General features: G+C 40.8%; 1 long non-coding RNA gene across 10 annotated transcripts; it reads right to left on the reverse strand.

Annotated features, from left to right (window-relative positions):
* Positions 1 to 731: 731 nt before the first annotated feature.
* LOC135335842 (uncharacterized) lies at positions 732 to 6,510 on the reverse strand. 10 transcript variants are annotated; one of them, XR_010394641.1, is made up of 12 exons: positions 6,171 to 6,510; positions 2,050 to 6,107; positions 1,812 to 1,868; positions 1,707 to 1,762; positions 1,614 to 1,647; positions 1,513 to 1,563; positions 1,376 to 1,459; positions 1,305 to 1,321; positions 1,212 to 1,253; positions 1,115 to 1,160; positions 914 to 1,066; positions 732 to 853 (listed from the first exon to the last, which is right to left on the reverse strand). It is a non-coding gene; the product is annotated as an uncharacterized LOC135335842 (long non-coding RNA). The 10 variants fall into 10 exon arrangements; XR_010394645.1 differs by having other exon boundaries at positions 914 to 1,073; positions 1,305 to 1,459; positions 6,171 to 6,508; XR_010394643.1 differs by having other exon boundaries at positions 914 to 960; positions 1,009 to 1,073; positions 1,212 to 1,459; positions 6,171 to 6,508.
* Positions 6,511 to 7,838: the final 1,328 nt, after the last annotated feature.

Here is a 7,838-nt window from a genome sequence, read left to right on the forward strand (position 1 = left end):
TTCTCTACCCCATTATCTAGCTAAATCTGATCCAACTAGACAGCAGACACAGCTAGTTAATTCAGTAAAGCCAGGGGTAGCCCTACTTCTACGGTTGTTCAGTACCCACAGTAACAATTCCTCTGGGCTGGGCTAACTAGTTGAGCTACGCCTCCCAATTCTCAAGGCTAGGTACATGTCTCTGTCTAGCTGCTTCTTCAGCTTCTTGCTCAGTTTTGTGGCTTAGAGAAAGGCCAACTACTCAGGGGGAAGAGTCGAGATGAAAGTCTGGCAGCCAGGTGACGTCCAAACGGTCAGTTATTCTTTCCACCAACTTTTTAATCTAGTCTAGTCCTGCTTGCACTGCTACTACTACTGCTACTCTTCCTAGCTAGTCAAAGGTTTCTTTTTTTTTTTTTTTTTATCAACTACATATGCACAAAGAGACATCAAAGCTTACATCAAAGGACACAGATTTTTAGCCTACTTGACTGATAAGGCCGTTACCTAGACTGAGGAGCTCACATACAACTTCATCTAATTCATCATAACGATTCGTTACACAGCCAAAAATCCACAGGGCGTGTCAGGTCCGTTACATGCCGTTTACCACATCCTGATACGGGACCGTTGGGTAGACACTACTAAACAGGCCGTTCACATACAGCCTGTAAACAGCCCGTACAAACGGCCTGTATTCAGCCTGTATCATACTGTTCTCATGCACAATTTAATAAGCTAGTATATCATGCTTCAAAAGGTCACAATTCAAAGACAAAGAAGACAAGAACAAGATATATTAATTTCTGTTCAGCTACATTATATAATTATGTCTCTCATTATCATGTCCGTGTCTTCACATCCCACGGTGGCACTGCAGATAAAAACAACCAGTTGAACCGTACGTTAACGCCACATAAGTATACTAACTTACTGTATTTATATTCGTCTTGTTTTTATGCAGATACACAAAGATAGACTCTGAGGAGAAGAGGCTGGGAATTGTACAAAAAATACACCACTGCTTACCGGCGTACTATGAAGTCAGCTTGAAGGGCCGTTCTTCATCTCCGAGATAGCTCGCCAGCTGTACACTAATAATACTTATTCACATAGATTAAACTAAGTTGCTTACCAGGCAATTGTTGCATTCTCTTTATCATTCGTCTAAAAACTTCAATCTATGAGGCATATAATGCATCACCAAACACATACAAAATAATGGCACTTACCTAACACATCCAGACTCCAACTCGGCATGCCAATAAAGAAATCTATTAAATAACATGTGTAACGAGTGCTAAAGATGAAAACAATAAACAAACCTTGAGTTTTGCAACATCTGAATAAGAGTTAGGAGATTAAAAGAAGAACACACCACTGTGAATAATCTTACCGGCGTACTATGAAGTCAGTCAACAGCTTACAGTGTGCTGTACACATTACAAGGGCTCTTTTTCATCTCGAAGATATCTCGCAACTGTACACCAATACGCTATTCACACAGATTACATAGTTGCTGAATTTTCTTACCAGGAAACTGTTGCTTTATTTTTAGTTCATTCTTCTGACAACATCTAGTGTCTACAGAAGCAATAACGTATCACAAAACACAATAGAACAGTGGCACTTACGTAATTAGTCCAGACTTCAACTCGGCAGCATTATCTAAAGTCAATTTGATCGCGTGTTTAATATGTGAATGCTAGTGAAAGAGAATAACAAACCTGGGAGCATTCTTCAACACCTCTTTATCAAAAGTGAAAAAACTTCAGATGGGAGCCTACGATGAGGAGGATTATTTCAAAAAGGAAGCAAAACGAAACGTTTACCTTGTAAAATTGGCCAGTGTTCCAGCTTCAAAAGTCCATAACATGCAACGTGCAAACCTGAATTTATAAACATACAGTAGAGGTGAAATTTACAGACCTTTGCTGCCAACTACACTAGAGGTCAAATTCACTACAGATTTGAAATAGCTGTGGAACTAGAGGAACACAAACTGCTATGAGAAAGTTCAATAAAAATAATATAACTGTTTAATATAATAACATGCTGCTACAGCTTCACCTTTTTCTGTTCACAGGTAGACTAATAATGTATAGTCCTCTTCAAGTTGTCTTTTTGGACCAGCAGCTCCTCTTGTGACAAGCAGCAGGATTTTTTCTCAGAGCTCTGTCTGTCTCATTCTCTTTTTGTAGTCAGGTGACGTCATCCTGCCCCAAGCTAGCGCATGCGCATAAGCTACAGCTGCAACAGCCTGTATACAGGACGTGGATGCTACGCCCTGATACAGGCCTGTATCCACGGGCTGTAAACAGGACGTTAGCCCACGTCCTGTTTACAGCCCGTGAGAACGGCCTGTATACAGGACGTGGGTGGGCTACATCCTGTATACAGGCCGTTCACGGGCCCGTAACGGGCCGTTCACGGTCCCGTAACGGCCCGTTTTCAACTAACGGCCTGAAACGGACCCGTGGATTTTTGGCTGTGTACCGTTGTTGTAATTTCTACAACAGATTGCCAAGGAAAGAGAGAAGAGGGCATGCAACTCACTATGTATCATATCAGAGACCGGATATGCTAAAAATAGAATCCAGTATACGGACGTGAACAAGTGGGCGGTGTTGTTTACGGAGTTATAATTATGGGCGTGTACATCAGAGCTGCCTAGCTAGCTAGACTGGAAACCACGCCCCTTTCTTTAGGGAAGAGACTGGCCATCAACGACTCGTCCCAACGGAATGCTTGGAATGTAGTGTGTGCATGAATGCGTGGGAGATATCTAAACCACAATATTGCATAAATTTTATTATTATGTGAGTATTAATATTTTTAGCTGTACAGTTGCAGTATAAATGTTATGTCTACTTAGCTAGCTGTTTGGATATAAGTTGTCTATCAGTACTTCTCCAATGAAGCAATTCTAAAGTTGCTATAACCTGGCTGGCTACAAGGCCACTGCAAAAATAACAGACAGAAGTCAGTAGCAGAGATCAGATATATTTGTCTCTCTGCCAACTGGTTTATGGAAAGTCCCTTTGCTTTGCCCTATTGCCAGCAACATTTGAGTTTCTATTACAGCGGTATCATTGCCACAGACAGGACAAGAACTAGGTACATCCAGGTGACAGCTAGCTCCAGACTTGGACATAGTTTTGCAGCAGTTGACTTGTGATTGAAATTAAGTTTGGTAGGTGGCTGAGCTAGCTAGCTTGCTAGAGTACAAGTAGATCTAGCTCGATCTAGCCAAAGTATACTAAACCGCAACACTGGTGACCACACCCTTTTCCCTGAACCACTTCCGCAAAATTCAGTACACAATGAAGACAAGTCGTTGATAGTCACCTGGCCAGTCTCTTTCCCTAAAGAAAGGGGCGTGGTTTCTAGTCTACTAGCTAGCTAGCTAACATTATTTTAGAGAAGTGTCATGACCAGTCCTAGTCCAGCCAGGTCCAAGACAACCCCTTCGAGCATGAAGTTGAGTGCTGGGCGCATTGTTAAGAAGTACCAGAGACTCAGGAAGACAGATTATTGTACCTAGGTTTCATCTTCTTGGAGTTGCAACTGTTGGATGGTTTGCCTTTGCCTTTGACACCTCAGGTGTATTAAGGCACGTCCAGAATCAAGAACAGCCAACGTCACATAATATCAAAAAGTATTCAATATTAAACATAGTAATTGCACATTTTGTTTTGTCATAATAATTTAAGTTTCCTTACAGAGGTTTTCAGGTTCCTTGAGAAACTATCATGTGCGCTTGCGCAAAACATTGAACTATGTACTCTGGTTTGCTGTGTCAGCACAGCTGCAAGCACATGCTAGAAGATCATCTGATCATGGAACCAGGACAGCCTTTGTGTTCACTTTCGCTTGCTGTAGCTGCCACTGGGCGCCGAGTGACTATTAATAGTGGATCACAGAAACAAGTATCAAAGAACGGTGGTGGGTGCGTGTTAATTACACCATTAAGTAAAGGTACATATTCAATGCCAAATGTTCCTACTGCAAAACTCAATACAACATTACAAGGAGCTTCCCCACTTCTATCCAAAGTTTTGGTGAAAGTTGAATCAAAAGATGGGCCTATAAGCTCTGGAAAGATGTTCACTCTTCGTGATTTAGATATTACTACAATTCTCACATGTGAGGACTTAAAAGATGCCATTAAGAGACAGTTAACTGATGACATTGTTGATAGTGACTTCGATGTTGGATATGTGGAGGGTTCAAGTGTTGTGCGGATTAGAAATAGGCGTGATCTGGAGGAGGTGTGGTCCTGTATTGCAAAAAGTAAAGGCAAAGTAATGCTGTGGTGTGATGGCTTAAGCAACACCAAAGAGAGTCGCAAGCGTCCTCGAAGTGATGGCGTATCTGTGGTTAATACAAAGAAAAAAGTACCTGACAAGGCTGACAAGGAACAGAAAGTTCAGCAACTGGTCGACTCATTGAAAGAAAAGCACCTTAGTGATTATACACCTATGCAATTTCGTATATGGGCCGAAATGGTAGCAAGTGGTATGTATTGTAGTATGGACAATCCGCCTAACACCACAATGTTCACTCGTGCTGGCAGCGGCACTCAATCTCGAAATGTGCCAGTTGCTCGGGCTCTCTCTGATGCGGCAACTGTGATTGCTACAGCTTTGTCTCCTACCAGTTCGACACATATTTCAAGCAATAGCCCAGCAAAAGTTATAGAAAGTAGGTCGAAGCTATACAGGCAGTTGAATGAACTACAAAATCTAAAGCAAAGTGGGGTGTTGACTGACGAGGAATATTGTGAAGAGAAGGGTACAATCATGAAGTTACTTCAACAACTAAAGTGACATAATATTGATTAAACTGACAATTTTTGGTGTGCTGTGCATAGTTATTATTATACGTTGTGATAATGTTTTAGTCAATGTATCCACTATGAGAGATATAAGAAAGGCAGTCTTGTTTGGTTACCATACTAAATGCCATACTTAAGAGTACTCTTGAGGCACTGCATGATTGAAATACTCCATCGTTTTGCTTCATAATTGATTTCACTTGACTGAAAACCTCTTCGCAAGGATTCAAATCAGGTGAGTATGGAGGGAGAAAAAGCAGTCGTGCTCCTTCTTGGTTTTCAATTAAATCCATAACACCCTCCACATGGTGTATGGAGGCATTGTCCATAATCACAACTGAATGGGGATTTACCCAATTGAATGGATTTAGAATTGGAAGAACACAATCTCTCAAAAACTGCTCAAACCTTCCACCATCCACAGTCCCTTCAAAGAAGCATACATCATGTATTCCATCAAGGGACAGTACAGGAATTGCTGAGTAGCGTGTTCCACGTGCTAGCAGCCTATGGTCTCTGGGCGTCATACCTCTTATACTGTATGCCCATTTTCGCACACAATTTCTTCTATCACACCCTGTCTCATCTAGCCATATGAGCATTCTTGGATCATAGGTTGTAACTTCAGCCATAAACTTAGCACGTAATTCATCATTACGCCGTATATGAATGTGTTGAATAACTTGCCGTGTACAGTTCATGAACTTCAGTGTTCGACAGATGGTTGCAACACTTACAGTAACGCCAAACATTGTAACAAGTTTTGCTTGAATTTCATGTAAGTATATGCCAGTGTTCTCCAAAATGATTCGTAGAAGTACAAGCTGTTCAAAATCTCCGAGTAGTTTCTGAGGACCATGTGTTGAAACTCTTGGCGCTACATCACCAGTTTGCTCAAAAGCATTAATATATCTATAGACAGTGCTCTCAGAAAGGCTGACTTGGTGTGATATGTCTTTACAATTCAAGTGATGAGCAAGATAGAGCCAAATTACTCTCCAACGAAGGTCCAACGAGTATTGAATTTCGCGAGTTTATTGATTGAAGTAGCTGGGCGGAGTCTATAGCTATTGTGCATTGCGCATGCTCTATTTATTTCACAGTCACTATAGTCAACCAACCTGAAAACCTCTGTAATGAAAAAAAAGATCATGTGACTATCATGTGACCAATTAACATGAAATTTCCTTGTAAAACTAAATTATAAAAAAACCATTAAATTTTGTTCCAGCTTAGTTAGATCCTGTCTTTTCTTGGAATCCTGATGTACATATCATATACTGATGAAATCCTGCTGCGCAAAAGCAGATTCATAGGTAATCATGGTCTACACAAACAACATGCTAAGATTTACTTGAATTGTCCCCGAGATCTCCTCCTAACATTCTTGTTTGGTTGCACTCTGTCTTGCGCAGCAGGAAACAATTTCTCTACTATCTAATAGTCTTAGTTAAGGCCTTTAATAACTACTAGGTAGCTTACAACAAATAGTTTTTCAGGGTTTTACACGATCAACTAGCTACGGTCAACTTCAGAAAGCTAAGTACAGTGTCATGTGACCGAAGCTCCACCTCCACTAGTAATTGCAGATGTTTTCCACCCACGCACGTGATAAACATTCCAATGCGATGACACTTGTGTATGAATATCATTATAACAAAATTCCTTGTAATTTTAATTTGGACAGTCCTTAATGCCCCTGAGACTGCTAGTACAAGCCATACTGCTGCTGAGAACTAGTTTTACTATGCTGCAATCGAGCTAGCAAGCTGGCACCATAGATACTGTACACTCCGTGGATGTGAAACGTAGGTAGTATACGGGTAGATTACGGAGTATTTGTGTTCACTCACTGCAACGGCACCCAGCTGCAGAAATGGACACTTTTAGTGTTGTTTTTCTTGCACAGCTACGCACTTGTGGCTTCAGTTGAGGAGAAGGCTTGCTGTACTCGTAGGTGGGAGGTAAGTCTATCATAGAGCATGTATATTGAGCCTACATTATTAGTGGATAGCCTTTTGGAGCTCATTTTTGTCTGTAACTTACTAGGTGACAAGTTTGTGGTTAGGCGATCTTTGGTTGGGTTTATGGTTGGAACATTTCGCTTTGCTTTCCTGTTAGTCTATGAAGTGAAGTACTGGGAGAATGTGTTCAGTACTTAAGGAAATGTATAAGGCTAGCAGCAAACTGAATGATAGGTCAAAAATAGGTGTTCAACAGTACCTATCTTGTGGTTAGGCGATCTTGCCAACAAAAAGCTCCATCACTTAAATGATGTGGTCCTTCAATAATATAGATGTCCTTATACCAGGAGAATCTATTTTGACCCTCAGTAAATGTTTTGTTATTTCAGGAAAGCGTGTCTTTTTGTGGTGAACATGTTTACTCATACAAATGTACTGTATGATGATAATGCATACATGATCGTACAACAGCGGCCTGAGTAAATTATTATTACTAACATACTTTTTTAATTTAGGTAATGCTCTATCACCAAAGGAAGCGGAAAGGAGCATAATTATTCCCTGATGCAAGACTAACAAACAAGTGTACGAGCACAAGTAGCGATAAGACGAAGAAGAATCCTCCTTCAACTTTAAATCAGTTTTAGTTGTCCATTTAGTTGTCTATTACTAAGTCTATCTCCGTGCATGGATGCCTGCCTATATAATATTCTGTGTGCATACATGCTGTGCTATATATACAATGTCATCACAAAAATTAAGTCAGCAGTGTACATGTAGCTAGATCAGGTTCCAATATGATTTCTGCATTTCCACTTTCATTCATGAACATCTCTCTTGGCTCTCCCTGCGCAGATAATCAGTTAGCACTGGAAGAACTTGGACTGGGAGCTTCAGTTATCCAATCACTCACACGTAGTTACTGTTATTATTGTATCCATGCAGTAGATTCCGTATACTATACGGAATTCCGGATACTGGGTCCGTGTCATCCGTTGCAATGAGTGTTTCAGGACTTTTGGTAGTGGGCGGAAGTGTTTCACATCCACGGAGTGTAC

The sequence above is a fragment of the Halichondria panicea genome, chromosome 5, assembly GCF_963675165.1.
Source record: "Halichondria panicea chromosome 5, odHalPani1.1, whole genome shotgun sequence".
NCBI classification, from domain to species: domain Eukaryota; kingdom Metazoa; phylum Porifera; class Demospongiae; order Suberitida; family Halichondriidae; genus Halichondria; species Halichondria panicea.